We start from the raw sequence: 17,451 nt of genomic DNA, 5'->3' as shown, positions 1-17,451 counted from the left end.
ATGGTTTACCTTACTTAACTAGTTCTAATATCAGAAAAATATGCCCCAAGGCCTTTATATCAAGTCATAAAAGTTTTCAACATTCAGTAATAAATATTATAGTAGAATGTTTGTTACTTAACATTTGCTTTTCCCATCATAACTTTATCAAGAAACTGTCTCAACAGTTCTTAAAGCTGCTTGGATATAGGATTCTAACCTTAAGTTCTTCTCCACCCTCTGTGCAACCTAGCACGGCCAATTAACTAAATCTACAGCATATGATTCATTGCTCAGGTCGAAAGCATTTCGATGGATTTTTCTTGATACGAGCATAAATCATCCAGTTCTCTTACACAGGGATGATCCTTCGTCACTTGTGTGTGTGTATATATATATATATATATATATATATATATATATATATATATATATATATATATATATATATATATATATATATATATATATATATATATATATATATATCAGTTTGCCTGACAATCACAACCAACAAACGAAATCTCTCCTCATACCAGCCCGTGAATAATTTCGTAAAAGGTTCTGGGGTACAAGTAATAATTATGAAATAAAACCCTTTGGATAGTCCGTCCCTAATGAATCTCTTGGGCAGCCTCTTTATTATGTCCCATCGACTCTGAAATACTCTTTAGGCTCTGTAAAGAGCCCGAGTGGGGAATAAAAGAGGTCTTCTATTTCCATTAAAGGAAACATGCTCATCAGGCGGAGCATTGAAGTCATAGAAATCCAGCTAACTTCTTATTACGTTCATTAATCTCTGCGACGATTCAATAGATGGACCGATGGCTGTAATTTATCGTTACTTATTTGCCGGTGAAAGAGAGATTTTATTGATGACGCCATTAATGTATGAAATGCAATGATGAATCTGAAGAGAGAGTGGTGCAATAAGTTAGGCTGGATTTTAAGCCCCTGCATGGCCTCTTCAGTTATCATATAATGTAAGCATGACTGTGTGCTTGCGTGCGTCTGTGTACCTGTCATATCAGAGAGAGAGAGAGAGAGAGAGAGAGAGAGAGAGAGAGAGAGAGAGAGAGAGAGAGAGAGAGATAAGCCTCGTATAATAAGTAAAATGATTATACGAGAGTAGTGACCCAAAGTTAAAGTATATCAATAAGTAGATTTCCTCTACAGTACATCCGTTCTGACGAATAGATTATGGTATTCATCACCTCAATTTCATATCACAACTACATTTAAAAGTTATCATCACGACATACGACTCGCATTGTTTCATCTAAAAGCTAAGAGAAAATTTGGGACCTTTAAACATGCAATCTTAAAAAAAGGAGTGTTATAATTATTTGGTTAAATAATTACGAACCCTCGAGATAATTTCTAAGATTCATCACAATCGTAGAAAAATAAAATGAATGTGAAGATAACAGAATGATGAAAAAGACATTTCTGGCATTCAAATTTATTTGTGCTCAAGAAAAAGGTCAAAATTATCAGTAATTTGGAAAACTAGTGTACCATGCTTTATGACACCTGCGTACCAAGTTTCATCCAAATAAAAAAAATGAAAGAATGACCTTTCAGTTTACCTGTGACCTAGAAAATACATCTAGGTAAACAAATATGTTGTGGAAACACGCACCAGCCCTGAGGTTACATAGTTATCAACTCCTAAAACGATACATTCGACACTGTCGAATTCTGAAAAGCAGAGGCTCTCGGATATCGTATCTTCTGACATATAATGGAAACGTATTGTTTCAGGCGTTGGCCTTTATATTTAAACCGAGACCATAAAATAGGTAAAAGTCAAAGGTATTTGGGGAAAATAACCACCAATACGCACCGAAAGTATTTACCAAATTATAAAAAAGAAAAATAATAGAGACACAGAAAAAAGTAAAAGGATACAAGGAGAAAAAATAACACCAAAACAAGTCTAATGGCAACAAGGCTGTATAAAAGTCCTGGCATTTCGACCAAAGGATACATTTGTCAAACTGAACGATTTAACCTGGCGTGCTTGAATACCCATTCATTTGATTCATCAGAGGATGCGTCTCTCCGCTTTATTAACATTTTTGGTAGGTGGATGTGAACGCAAGACCTTTTGATATTTAGTCCCCTTGCGACAGCTTATAAAATATATTTAGCTAAGACAAAGTGCAACAGTGAGAGTAATATTTTAGGCATTATCAAAATGCGCTGTTTCTCAGAGCCGTTAATGTTCTGTATTTATATCATCGTTATTAATTTTTTGAAAAATATTTGCAGATCTCATCAGAAATTGCTCGATTTTGTTACGAAATGGTTACATCGGCATATTTACATCTGTAGCAAATAATTTGGAAGCAAGAAAAATTTATTAAAATTAAAAATATAATGAAATAACAAATTTCATGACTGGAATAAGTTAAATACGCTTATTTAAAAAAATTATTCTAATCATCACGATTTCAATAAAATAAATTTAAAATACAACAAATAAAATGGAACTAGAGAATGCAAAAGGAAAAATCTCTTAATACAACAATATATATGACCTCTATCTCTTAATACACGAAAACAAACGCAAATCTGGAGAGAGACAGAGAGAGAGAGAGAGAGAGAGAGAGAGAGAGAGAGAGAGAGAGATAACGCACCACAGACGAGTATTATATCCGTCACTTCTAGATTCTTTGTACTGATGCAGCAGGAATCACTGTATGAAGGCTATTGTCTAAGCAATTAACGACTGTTATGATATTTAATTTATTTCCCGTTAACACGCATACACACATAAATTATATATATGTATATATATATATATATATATATATATATATATATATATATATATATATATATATATATATATATATATATATATATATTAAGGGTAATTGCATTTGTACCGTCACCAGAATTTTAGTTATCTTTGTATGTTAATATCGGACGAAAAACTATATAAAAGGTTCTCTGTCATTTTATTTATTTATTCATTCATTTTTTTGTCACAGCCACTGCAAATCCGTGGGCTTTTCAAACGGCTGCTAACTGGCAATCTGGACCTAAAACCATTGTTTTCTCGCGGACGGAAAAGTACATCAGAGTGACCCTCTGACCTAAGTAAGAGAATGCTCCATGGATTAAAGGATGAAGCACTTGTTTGCTTTCGAAGCTTTGGGTACAACGTGTATATGAAAAGGAGAATATAAAACTAATAGAACGATGAATATAAAACGTTTCCTGTGTTGTATAATGTGGATAATATATATACGAAATTCTTTACATTCTTATATAAAGTTTTGTATCTATCATAATTGAAAAGAAATTATTGAAAGAAATTATATTCAGAAAGAGTTAATTTGAAATGAAAGGCAAATTCATAATTGTACGTAAAATGGTATTATTCACTCACACACACACACACACACACACACACACACACACACACACACACACACACACACACACACACATATATATATATATATATACATATATACATATATATATGTATATATATATATATATATGTATATATATATATATATATATATATATATATATATATATATATATATATATATATATATATATATATATATGTATCAATCATATATATGAAGGCACATATGTACAAAACATCTACTAGTTACTTATTCTACCTCGTTTTGGTCGAAATCTCTAAGTTTTAAAAGGACGAAGTGTTACTTGGACTTCCGTGCGAGCTCTCGCACCCCTTGAGGGAAAAGGAGCGTGGTTTGGTCAGCTTTTTTGGCGAGTTCCTCCTCCCGCAGGAGTCCACTATGTGATGCAACTCCCCGCTGCAGCATTACGAAAAATAAGATTTAACTTCAGAAGGAAAGATGGAAAAGATCGCTTCAAATTGCTCAATACCGTCATATCTAAACCCATTAGTTCCCTGCTTGTCTGAATGTAATAAAATTGATTTTAATAGTTAGAGGAAAACCAGTATAATTCTTATAGGCTTATGTAGTAAAATATACATGCTTTTCTTCTTGATTGGAATCCTTCGTATCTCAAAATCATAAATTAATTAACCAATAATAATGATAAAAGTCAGAGAAAGTTTGTTCTCATATGACTGATGGCAATGAGTCAGAAAACCATACTTACAGTTTGTCACTCTGCATCAGTTACACAGAGCTGTCTCTGAGGTCCACATATTGACTACCGCATGCAATATCATTCCAGGTTGAGCAGTCAGATTTATAAAATTACTCTATTCACTGGTTCCAATAGCATTAAAAACTGGAACAGTCGGAATTATGAAATAATTTTTACTCATTTGCCTGGAGTGAAAAAATAGCCGCATTTAGTCAGAGCTTTTAATCCAAAGAAAAACGTACTGTGTAATGAGCAGTAATTTTCATGTTTACTGACCGCAATTATCGTATTCTTAAAGCACTCTCATTCTCGGGAAGTAGGATTTCTCGCATTTGCATATCAGATCGCTGGTTAAGGAAACGTTTGAAAATAAATAAAGAGTAGTATGAACCGTATAAAAAATACCAAAAATGTTTGGATGAATTCCAAGAGGTAACTGTATGCCCACCTCTCCAACTAGCGCGTGGGAGAAGGAAAACATTTTTTTTTTCTTTTAAAGCTAAACCAATAATCTGAGTAAGAGGTTCTGGACAGGAATTATTTCAGGAATCATTGTTAACTTTCTTTTATTTCTTCCGAAAAAATAAATCTGAAGTACCCAAGATGGGGTTCTTCATCTTCTGGATAATAATACTAATAATAATTAGCCTTCGTAACTTCGCTTTACGAGAATTTTGGTGCCAATCTGGACCAGGGAATTCTCATACGTCAATTACTGGAGCAATGGAATGTTAGGAGAGAAGATTGTGACTTAGAAGATTGTGAAATGGACGCCAGAGAAAAAAAAATTACTTTCGAATGCGGTCTCCCTCTTCAATTTTATCATAGCTCCAGAGATCCAAAACACTTTTGACGTCACACAATGTAAATAATAAAAGGAAGATCTGACCAAGTCGTCGGGTCCTGTTATACCCCAGAGTGAGAAAATTTTTTGTAAAGCCTTGCGAATTGCTTTTCCGCGTTCTGGGGCAGAAAATGAACTGCTGATTGGGCTGGAGTCAAGAGGCTTTCAAGCCCAGAGCCAACTCTTCCAAGTGAAAATAGTTCATAAAATTATATAATAATAATGATAACAATAATAATACACAGAAATGTTAGCAATGATGAAAATAAGAAGAGCGTATTTGCAGTATACACTTAGTGAGCAACGTGAAGAAAATGAAAAAAAGAGAGCGGCCCTATAACACCATGTGAATTTTAATATGTACCATACATTTATATTTGGCGGGTGTGTGTGTGTGTGTGTGTGTTTGATATTTTTAGTCGTAGGGTACTCATCATTCATCATTTTACTAAATACCAAACAACAGAATGGAAATCATTATCAAGTCCCCATCATATCATAAACACGTTGGAATTGCCAAATTATCTATATATATCCGCTATATTTTGGTACAACAATAAGAAAATGAAATACGAGCTAACCATTCTACCTGGCAATAACGAATATTAAAAATTTGGTAAAAAAGCAACATATTTCCAAAGTCTAAATATTACATTAAAAAACCTGTAAACTAGTAAACAAAAAGACTAGAATTCGTTTCCAAATGAAAGATTTTTCTTTCAGATAACTAAGACATAAATCTCTTTAACTAAAGAGACAGCCAAAGCCTATCCTCACCATACAGAACGTTTTAATTTCTCATATCCATCGGGAGGCCATAGGAACGCTCTCACCTCCGCACCTGGCAGGCGTCTCTCATTCAGCTGAGGTGAACGGGGGAGAGGTTACATAAAACTGAATAAGAGCCTAACAAATGATCTTTCAATGAAATCTAAAATAGAAAAACAGTACTTATTTCCTGTCGTCTTATGTATGATCATTCTCTAGATCATGGTTTGCTTAATAAATTCGATTTCTAGTTAGTTATAGAATTCTGATACATAAACAGTGAAAATAAAATAAATTTATACTCCTCCGTATTTATGGATGATTATATGTATTCCTGATAAGAAACTAAACAGTTAACTAAAAAATATCTTTTTTAATGCTTCCTTACTGTTATTATTAACAAAATTAACTCATGATACAGTGAAATTATATATTTTTGCTTTTGGAGGATATGACTAAAATCTTATAGTGTATGCACGTAAGCATGTGCTTTCTCTGCTTGAGGAAACACCTTAAGTTCCCTTCCCGTCTCCATATCCACATTAAAAAAAAAGTCTACATTTTCTCTCTCTATCTTAATGATTACAGATATGCATAAGTATACAGATATGCATAAGTACTCACAGTACAATTTCAATTAAATTGGGAGACATAAATGTGATAAGACTGAGTAAAGGGCCCGAGAGTTGTTTATCTACTTCAAAGCAAGTGTGGAATTTCGAGCGTTCCAGACCAAACAATGAGTCGTTCACAATGCATTAGAGGGAATTCAGAAAGATGTTATAAGGAACTTCGTAAATTTCCATTCTGAGATATTCATTAAGCTCGAAAAGGGTTCTCAGTTGACAGAGGCCATTTATCTCAATTTCTTCAACCCCTACCTTCAACGATATCCTTATATAACAAAGAGTTGGCTACAGAATCCTGCACGTCACCAAACCTTTGCCGCCTAAAACACTTCAGTGGCGCTCTGCTAATATCTGAGTTTCCCTAATTCTATGATTATCCTCGTCTTTCATCTTACTCTAGATTCTAAAACACTCATATGAATCAGCAACGTCCTTTCTTTATTCATTTATGCAAACAATACCTTATTAAGCTGTTTTACACCCGTTGATTCTTCGTTTTCTCTTTACGTTCCTTGATATTCTGATTCTTCCTTGCTATTCTGTGTTTTCTCTGGCTTTGATTCCTCCAGAATTTACATAATTTGCCATAGGGCCAATCAGTTTTTATTTTGCATCACATCCTCCACTTACTATCGCCTTTTAAAAAATACATTCCAAAACATAAAAATCTCTTCCAGTCACCATCATTCGAACAGTTTCCACACCTCCTAGCTGAGTCAAGTTTCTCCACTCTTTCGAGAGTATTTTTTTAATGGATATTTCCCTTCTGCATTCCTTCTCACGTCTAACAAAAAGATTTTCCAGCCGGGTTTTCAAACATTCGCAGCCCGGCCAAATCGTTTTACACACCAATCCAATCAGTTTTTCGTTTTTCACGCGCAAGCATCACATGCTTATTCCATACCGCTTACGATTCAATAACCCATCCAGTAACTCCGAAAGCGCATTATACTTAGTTTTTATAGAAGAGCGTTTCCAGAAGAGGCCATTGCACTTAGGTTAATGGCATTATGACCACATTTCCCGAGGGAAATAAGGCCGCAGGCATCAACACTCGGGAAAGAGATCCAGCATTTATAGTTTTTCTTGTGTGTTCACAATGGGAGAATTTTCAGATAATTTCTTGAAATTCTCAACGTTTTTATGAATGTTCCCAGTGCCATTTAAAAACATTATCAATATTATTAATCTGATAACTTTGTTTCTGTAGAATTATAAATCAATGGGTTTTTATATCTTTTTTTAATATTAGATCATTTTAATTGTTTTGCCATCACGAAGACATTTCCACTTTCACTTGAGTGAGAATTGTATTTAATTTTTTATATTAAAATTAATAATGATTTTAATGAAGAAACAAATTCACGGTTATGTATATGTACATATATTTAAAGATAAAACTGTCCAGTTTCATCTTTAAATATATGTACATACATATACATAACTGTGGATTTGTTTCTCTATTTTAACTCATGTTACTATGAGTATTCTTTAATGATTTTAATGTAACTAACGGGAAGTAACAATCGTCATTTAATTACTTATCAGAATAATGTTACCAAGAGGACAGAGGGGATACTTCACACACACATAACACACACACACACACACACACACACATATATATATATATATATATACACATATATATATATATATATATATATATATATATATATATGTGTGTGTGTGTGTGTGTGTGTGTGTGTGTGTGTGTATGTATATATGTGTGTGTGTCTGTAAAAGTGTTCCCTCTTTCTCCTTGGTTGGTAGGCCCCGGAAGGTGTTAACCTTCTTTTTCCAGGAAGTCTGTTTATGGTGAGGCTGCTAACTTAATGTCTTACCTTACCCTGCTTACACCCCATCAAAGTAACCTAACCACCGTAACTTAATGCATGGGGTCTACAAAGGCACAGTGAGATTATTTTTTATTATGTGCCACGAGCGAGCAAATTTTATATCAGTAAAAGAGCCCTAATATATTGGAATTCTTAACAATTTGTATTAAGAAAGGCCTAAGCTCAATCAAGTAGGAATACGTATTTGAGGCGCCCATTGTCAATTCATTACAGAAGTTACTTGGTCTTGTTTTATTTTTTTCGAAGGTTCATTAGTATTTTGTAAAGTTGATAATGTTATGAAAAATGAAATATTTAAAGAACCAACATTTAAAAGAGTCTTTTCCCTCGTAAGACAACGTAGTTAATTACTCTTCATAACAGTAGGCTGTTTAATGCATTGCCTATTTGTAAATACTAGCAATTGGATAGTTGACCTTTACTCTTGTGTATGTACGCTTTTTTTTTTTTTTACCAGAAGAATGTAATGTTACAGTATTGTATTTTTTCTCCTCTCTGTTACTGTGATCAGTTCTTGAATAAAGAAGAAAGCTCAGGGTCTACGATCTTTCCTTTCATCTTTTCCTGCGGGCGCTTCTCATATAGCTGACAATACGAGTAAAATAAGTAACATTGATTTTTAGAGTCTTCAAGATACACGAGTTACAACGGCTATTTATATATTTTTCATATTACCACAAACTAATATTTTTCGTTTACTTTCATATCAGTCGTATTTCATGGCAACCTTTTGATATTACAATTGACGAAGCAATATTGCAATTTCTTCTTGAAACAAATACCTCATTTCCGGGTAGAATCTGAGTTTTATATCACTGCATGAGACTTGATCTACAGAACATGCCATCGAATTATCATAATCTTCAACACCTCTTAACTTAAGAATAAAGCACATTAATTCACATTAGTGATGTTTTTGTTTCCACACACGACAAAAGTTCGCAATTCACTATCACAGCTCTCCCTCACATCGCGAGCGAGCGAGGTGGGGGTGAGGAGGAGGCGGTAGCGGGAAATTAATTGGGGACTGTCAGATGGCAAGTTGGTAGCGAGTTATTGAATAGGGGATGCCGGGTCTCCCCAAGACTCAGACATTCATCAGTGTTGTTGTCTTTGGAGTCGACATTATTTTCTTCGTTGCTGTCGTCAGCAACCAACAAGATTTTTCGTAATTTCCTGATTAAGCTGTATATAAGAATGTTTAGTACTTTTCTATGCTTTAACTAAGCAAATGAACCACGTTTCGGGATGGTAAACCATATTTTTTGTAGGGAAAACTTATGAAAATATGACACTCAGGAGAAAGGAATCTTTAAACATCAAATTCATGTTGGTAATGTGTTTGGCACTTTACAGTATATTAAATATACATATAAACCCTGATTTGTATCACTTAAAATTAGGTAAACGGATACTTTATTATGCTGACAATGAGTAATTGGAGAAACTAAGTATTTTGCAACGTTACTTAATACCAGTAACCTTCTCTAATCAAAACACCCGAGGGAGAAGTACATACGAGGCTAATAACGAGATAATTAGAAGCGATCAGGAAGCCAAAGAAAAGACACAATCGGAAGAGCAACCTGTCTTGAAACCTACAACATGCCAAAAACAAAAAAGTGCTTTTGGAACAGATGCCCGTTATTGAACAGGGTATATTCTCCCCCTTCAGTCGAAAAAAAAGAAGGAAAAAAAATCTGTCACGTCAGAGTGGTCTCAATCGAACCTTCGAATCTGCATTCTTTGTTCGTCCAGATTAACCCTCTCCCCTGGTTTTCTCTAATGGTACTTTCTTTCTTTCTTTCTTTTTTTTTAGGGAATCAATCTATGGAAATAGGGGACCCGTTCGCTCTCCTGTTATTTAGTCCAGTAGCACCAAAGCCAAAAAAAAAACACTATTCCCCTTTCCCTGTTACACTGTTGTAATTAGAAAACCATAGATTGATCGAGCTAATAGCTGTTTTTTTTTCTCTCTCTCTTCTAGTCTCCAAATCATTAGATTCCTCGTCTTGCTTCACTTTTTTTATGTTACCTTTTCTAATGTTTTTTTTAAGGGGGGTGGGCAAGATAGTCTCTTTTCTCTTTTATCCTTCTATGTACTTCCCTGTAAGCTATTTCCTTTTGTCCTTTTAACTAGGCTCAAAATACTTTGCTGTCACCAGTCAGTTGATTTTATCATCTAAAATAAACAATCCATATTAGAAAATTTAGTTCGATATATATGATAAATTATAAGTAAATATTAAATTGAGGGTTATTCTCAGGGGAAAACTTTACAGAATCTATTAGTAAATGGCAGCTTTAGCTTAGAAGGGTGGGGTCATTGTCGCTTTCTCTTTATGCACATATGGACTTTAGTATTCGAATCAGAATTCCCTGCAACAAGAAAATCTGATAAATAGTCAGTTTACGTTGTAATATCGTCTCGAGAGTGGGGGAAAAAAGTTTAATTCGTCGGTCAAAGATGATTTAATCCCTAACAAGAGACGGTCAATTATCAAAAAATAACATTGGCAAATACCCCAAATGGTCAGCAGGAAATTTTGCAGTGCCATGGCCTGGAAGGTAAAAACTCTTTATATTCCATTTAACAGCGTCTTTGCAACTTTGCAAAGTTACCATAAAACGCTTCGTCCAGATGTGAAACAGAGAGAAGTCAAGTCAAGAGGATAAGAATGCTAATTGTATGACCAACGTAGAAAATGATAACAGAGAAGGTTTCGTGAAGGGGAAAGGGTCCACTTTCGAAAATAAGCCGTAAATAAATCGTATAACCTCAGTCTGCGGCACACTTCAAACGTCTCAGTTATCTGATCTAGTCAAGGCGGTATTTGTAAGCTATGTATCTCTGTGCAGTTTCATTACGTCTTCTATTGAGTTAATTGACTTCCTGAAGACTGTCCGATGATGCTGTAACACACTGAATCAACAAGGAACTCAGCCACGATCATCTTGTTGAAATCAGCAACATGGTTCTGAATCAGATCTATAGATCGGGTGATGTGTTTCGAATCATATGTTCCTGAATGCTTTTTTTTTTCAAAATATTTGTGACTTGTGAATATGACCCACTTCCAATATTGTGCATGTCTAACGAAGGGAAGAGCGCCTTCTAACCTGTAAAGCTGCTTCTTATGCTAACTGTATTAATAATATAGTCATCACAATCATGAGTAACAAAAACTAGATTTCATGTTTGCATACCGTAAAATGTTAGTGTTTGGTTTCTCGAGTTAAGTGGATGTTGTCGAACGTGTTTCCCTGCTCAGTATAATTGTAACACATAAAGAAAGCAATTTGTTCTTCTCTATATGAACCGCAAAGTTACTGATGTCAAACGATGTTTGATAGTTATAAAGAAAGCACAGTGGCTTCTTTGGCTAAACAATAAGCTGAATAAAAGCTGCCCTATATCGTCTAGTAAGCGTGCAAAATTGGCACTTTTATCACGACTGATTTACTTTTTGAATAACAAACGTTCAACCACGGTAGGCAAATTAAGCAAAACTAATTTGCTCTTACTCCAGTTATATGGAATTTATATATCGAGATACTGATACGTAGTTTTGCAATGTTCTTTTCAATTATCTACTTATCTTAGCATAATGAACACTTATCCGTTGCAGCACGTATTAAACAAAGAACAGTCGCAATAAACGTACTTTTGTAAAAATTAATCCGAATAGAGATGATATTTAATTCACAGCAAATAATCACACATAAACGAATTCAGTTAGCCAATTTCTAAGATATTTTCCTTGAAATAATTAGTCGTATAAACAAATTTTGGAAGGTTAAACGTCTAAACTGTTCTCTCTCTCTCTCTCTCTCTCTCTCTCTCTCTCTCTCTCTCTCATCCTTCATCAGACATAATTATCAAGAATCCTACTTTTAATCGAATCTGGTAAACTTCCACCGGCTTTCATAAAAAACAACGAGTTCCCTAATGAAGTCTTTAGAAATGAAGTAGAGTTTTCTATCTTGAAAATTAAAATGTGTGAAATTTTAATTTTATGCCCAAGAATCTGCATTAGTTTTAATGAAGTGATTCATTCTAAAACAAAGAGGAAATTCGATGGTTTAAAAAAAATCCAGCACGCAAATACACACAAACATGAATTTTTTCATTTACAGAGAGTAAACATACACACACACATGCGTGGATACATACACACACACATTATATATGGATACATACATATATATATATATATATTATATATATATATATATATATATATATATATATATATATATATATATATATATATATATATATATATATATATATATATATATATATATATATATATATATATATATATATATATATATATATATATATATATATATATATATTGTCTAGTATGTATACATACATACATATATATGTCATTGTCTTTCTCACTTTGGGGGAAGAGCTTCACAAGAAAAATAAACTTCCGGTTCCTAGAAACTCTTTAGGGGTGACGCTGTTACCCCAACCCCCTTTTTCTTTACCCCAGCCGACGCTGGTCCTCGTTTACAGCTGGGTCGACTGGTGGGCGTCAAACTGGAAACGATCCAAAGATATAGCAAACGCGAAGCAAGCTCTGCACCACTCAACAACGACAATATCTTTGGTTGGTTGTAACGTATAAAAGTGGTTGAACGGGTTGCCACATACTTCCACCACATATAATTTTTAAGTTTTAGCTCTACTTTGTGGAAAAGGAATTTGTAAAAAAAGCCTCGACCAAAACAAAGTTGGATATTAATCGACTTTGCAAGAAGTTATACTTATTTTGAAGCTGTCTAGAAACCTATTATCCCGAACAGCGCTTTACGTCACGTTTGACCAAACACATTTTGATCTTGCACACTACTAGCCCTTGCTCTTAACTTTCACAAAGTTTCCCACTACAGAAAAAAGTTTATATTGAATAATGGAATTTTTTTTATCAAATTAGTTTTTCAGGAATTTAATATCTCTGCAGAAAGTGAACTTAGTAAGGAACAGTATTATGGTACAAATCAAGAAACTCATTTCAAAATCATGAATTATTTTTTAACTTAGTAAAGAAGAGTATTATGGAACATATCATGGAAGCCATTCCAAAATTATGATTTTTTTTTCTTTCCAGTATGATATTGTTTTATTATTTTTTTTTTTTTTTGCACACACCGAGGCATAACATATCCTACAAGGACGAGGTAGTGTCCAAAGCCAGCAGTAAATGTTACTGTAGAAGTGAGTCGCAAAACTTTTCACAACCAGGTTAATTTTGCAGGCGGCATAATTCACTGCGAGAAACTCCGGAAAACAGTTCTTGGAATTAGATCCAAAATCACTTATATTTAGTTTCAGTTGCTGACCTTTCTCCCAGCTGCATATTAACTTTCATTGGAGCGTGTAATAACGGGGCTAAAGTCTAGAAGGGATGATACACATACACACACACACACACACACACATATGTACATATATATATATATATATATATATATATATATATATATATATATATATATATATATATATATATATATATATATATATATATATATATATATGTATATGTGTGTGTGTGTGTGTGTGCATACATGTGTTTGTGCACATATATACATTCATACACACACACACACACACACACACATATATATATATATATATATATATATATATATATATATATATATATATATATATATATATATATATATATATGTGTGTGTGTGTGTGTGTGTGTGTGTGTGTGTGTGTGTGTGTACAAAGGTGCACGAGTGTTCTCAAACAGCGAGATGGTGGCTGTATCGTTAAAATGACTAGAGAAAGATATTTCAGAAAAAAGACTTGATGAAGTTCACGGTGAAAAAAGAAAGACTGTTTTTATGGAACTGGCCGTGAAATTAAAACGAATGACTATAAAGGAATAAGAAAAGCATAAAATGAAAAGCGGCCTGTCACAGCCCGTCAAAATGAACAGCAAAGCCCAGAATCTCTGCCCTCCAGTGCACGAAGAAGTTTATTGATGGTGCCGTCAAAGGAGAAAGGGAAAGGGAATAGGATATCGGTAAAGTAAGAGGTCTGGTGAAGGATAAGAGAAGGATACCCATCTATAAGTGAAAATATAAGTTGAAATGATTCTGTGGTTCACAGGTTACGTAAAAGGAAGCTCAAAGCAAATTCTTGACCAGAATAATTGCTAGAAGCTTAGGAACAATCCGATTAAATGATAAAACGCAATATGTGATTCTGAAGGCATTTCGTACTTTTCAGTTATCGCAAATAAAAATTCAGATTGCTTTTTCTGCAGCGAAGACAGAAAAAAAGATAACTGACACAATGATGATTTATTCAAAGGGGCTTCAGAATTTGAAAGCAAGTAAACAGTCGAGTGGTGATGAATTTTATGCTCCAGTCGCCAAGGAGAATCATCTTTTTTTAGGCAAGTTAATTTTGGTATGTTTACGTAACAGAGTGCGTGAAAAAGGTGAACTAAATATGGACGTTGAGAGTTACCTGAATTCTGAATGTCATACGTAGAAAGGAAGCAACAAATTACACTTTAATGGAGATATGAGCCTGTATTAAAAACAATCGCCTAAAGCTATGTAAATGTCAGGTATGAAATCACGAAGGTTACCCAGGAGCAGCTGGAGATCCCCAACCTTTGCCAAATTTGAGCGACCCCCTCCCCCACCCTTCCTCAAAAAAGAGGTCACCTTTATAAAAATTTTCACAAAGACCCGTACATAATTTTTTCGCGGAATCCTGCTATCAGACACAAAAACATACAAATAAACAGAAAGAAACTCGCCTGATTGAAAAATATAGCCTTGTTATGGGAGGGAACGATTTAAAAGGAAACATACATTCTTCTTACTTATCACAATGAACCGAGATCAAGTTTAAAGTTAATTTGAACTTCATAACAAAAGCTTTTATAAATCGGGACCCTTGCTATAGTATTTATCTGTCCTTTGGAATCTAAATGAGAGAAAAGAAAGTAAACATCAAGAAAAACGTTCCATGTTGTTCGGCCTCTGAACCACTTAAATGCTTAAATAAAGTAGATCAAAAATTTTGTATATTTTGATGGAAAAAAAAGAAAGCAATATATCTTACTTCATGAAAATAAATGGAAAGCAATGTTGATAGCTGCTACAAAACGAGAAGACGTTTCGAAGCAGAATAATTCGGAAGAGCACCTAGATTTGTGCAAATAACAATTTTTAATTGAATAAAAGTACACAAACGATCGTGACCTAATTTCACATACGTCTAGGTTTTGGAGAAAGTTTCCTATGAAGATAAAAGTAATTATTCATAAAAACCTGGAAATCTTTTCTTCAATGTAAGTAGCAGTATAGTAATTTTAATCTACATGGATTATCCATATAAAAACCTGTTAGTTTTGAGTTTTTATCTAATCCACAGAAAAACCTGTTACTTTCGAATTTTTATCTAATCCATACAAAAACCTGTTAGTTTTGAGTTTTTATCTAAGCCATACAAAAACCTGTTAGTTTCGAGTTTTTATCTAATCCATACAAAAACCTGTTAGCTTTGAGTTTTTATCTAATCCATACAAAAAACTGTTAGTTTCGAGTTTTTATCTAATCCATAGAAAAACCTGTTAGTTTTGAATTTTTATCTAATCCATATAAAAACTTGATTTTTTTATCTGATCCATACGAAAACATGTTAATTTTGAGTTTTTATCTAATCCACATAAAACCTGTTAGTTTTGAGTTTTTATATAGGTAAAATAATAGGAAATTTACTCTAAGGGGGTATTTCACTAAAATTCACTAAAAGGACACATTTCTTTTGAAATACTCAGAGACTTTAATACCTTGAAGGATATTGGGACGCGGGTGCTTCCTCCGTTCCTCGCAGGTAGCAGAGGTGAAAAGCGTTTCCCTTGTTGCAAGCGCCCACGTTGTTTGCAGAGACCAAGGGACATTGCACAGCAACGGCAAGAGCAATCCGATAATTAGATCTTGGCGGTTGGCTGGTTTTCCTTGGGTACGCAATGACATTTCTTCATTTTGCTACTACGTAATCTGATAGGTTTCATTTGGCATACAGGACTTTCTAGTTTTTTGTCACTGGTGAACCTGAAAGTAAAATTGAAATCATTGTATGCTTAGTGTTTCACTTTGTATCAGTTCTGGTACAGCTCAGCACTTATTTATTCCTGAATTTTTCCTACTTTTCGAAGATTTTACACTTGTGTATTACGTCTAACTTTTGTTAGTGTCGTTGAAGTTTGAATGCGTGTTGAAGAATAAGAATAGCCGAGCACCTATATGCTCTTGCGTATTTCATACATTTGAAAGAATCTGAATTTTTGTATTATTTTTCATTTTTTATTAGACAAAAACAAAAACGCCTACATTAATCGTTCATTTACCTGCCAAAAATACACAGTTCATCAGAAGTTTAAATTACCTACATAAATAATCCATGATGCCCAGGTCGACCACTCAACGCTTGCTGCACAATATACTCAGAATTTTACTTCTAGATAATAGAAGTTCTTCCTACCATCATTTTCTTGATGTTCCAACTCAGAATTTATTTTGTCTTCTTCTACTCCTTCCTCCCCACAAGTCGTTGTGAATTCTGAAAGTGCCTTGGAAACAGACCGTCTCTTTCTGAGTCACTGAATGGCGCATGCAGTGTTGTTTTTTTGGACATACTATTTGTACAATTTTTTTCATGATAACAACTGGTCCTCACCCGCTCTTGCATTCTTACTCCTTGCTTTGCATTCTGACTTAGTTAATCATTCTGAATCTGTAAGCCCTCAGTTAAGTCTTTCTGTGACTCTGAAAAACCTTCGAATTATATCCAGGGTCTCTCTGCTCGTATATGAATATATTCGGAGAGAAAAACATTCCTTGGGATAGCTACATTTTGAATAGGCAATTTTGATTGTCTGAGAAGGTACCTAGTAATATTATTTGTCAGTAATTTTTATCTGAAAAAGTAAATGCCACCATCAAGGAGGTGAAAAAGCATGACCCAGTCAGGTTACAAATATATATATATATATATATATATATATATATATATATATATATATATATATATATATATATATATATATATATATATATATATAAATATATATATATATATATATACACAACGACATTGACGTACATTCATTCTCAGTCTATCCTTGTCTAGGTCGCATTGGGGGAACTGCATATCCGGAAGCATTCGAACTTTTGTTCGGAGGTTAAGAATGTGTCCATTGTTTGG

General features: G+C 33.8%; 1 long non-coding RNA gene across 2 annotated transcripts in view; it reads right to left on the bottom strand.

Annotated features, from left to right (window-relative positions):
• LOC136852440 (uncharacterized) overlaps positions 1-17,451 on the bottom strand; it is a 134,522-nt gene that overhangs the window by 32,877 nt on the left and 84,194 nt on the right. For both annotated transcript variants that reach the window (XR_010857140.1, XR_010857139.1), the window contains one exon: positions 16,034-16,298. This is a non-coding gene — a long non-coding RNA (uncharacterized lncRNA). The remainder of the gene's footprint in view (positions 1-16,033; positions 16,299-17,451) is intronic.

The sequence above is a fragment of the Macrobrachium rosenbergii genome, chromosome 25, assembly GCF_040412425.1.
Source record: "Macrobrachium rosenbergii isolate ZJJX-2024 chromosome 25, ASM4041242v1, whole genome shotgun sequence".
NCBI lineage: Eukaryota > Metazoa > Arthropoda > Malacostraca > Decapoda > Palaemonidae > Macrobrachium > Macrobrachium rosenbergii.
The sequence above is the reverse complement of the archived record's forward strand: the minus strand, read 5'-3'. Positions and strand labels throughout refer to the sequence as shown.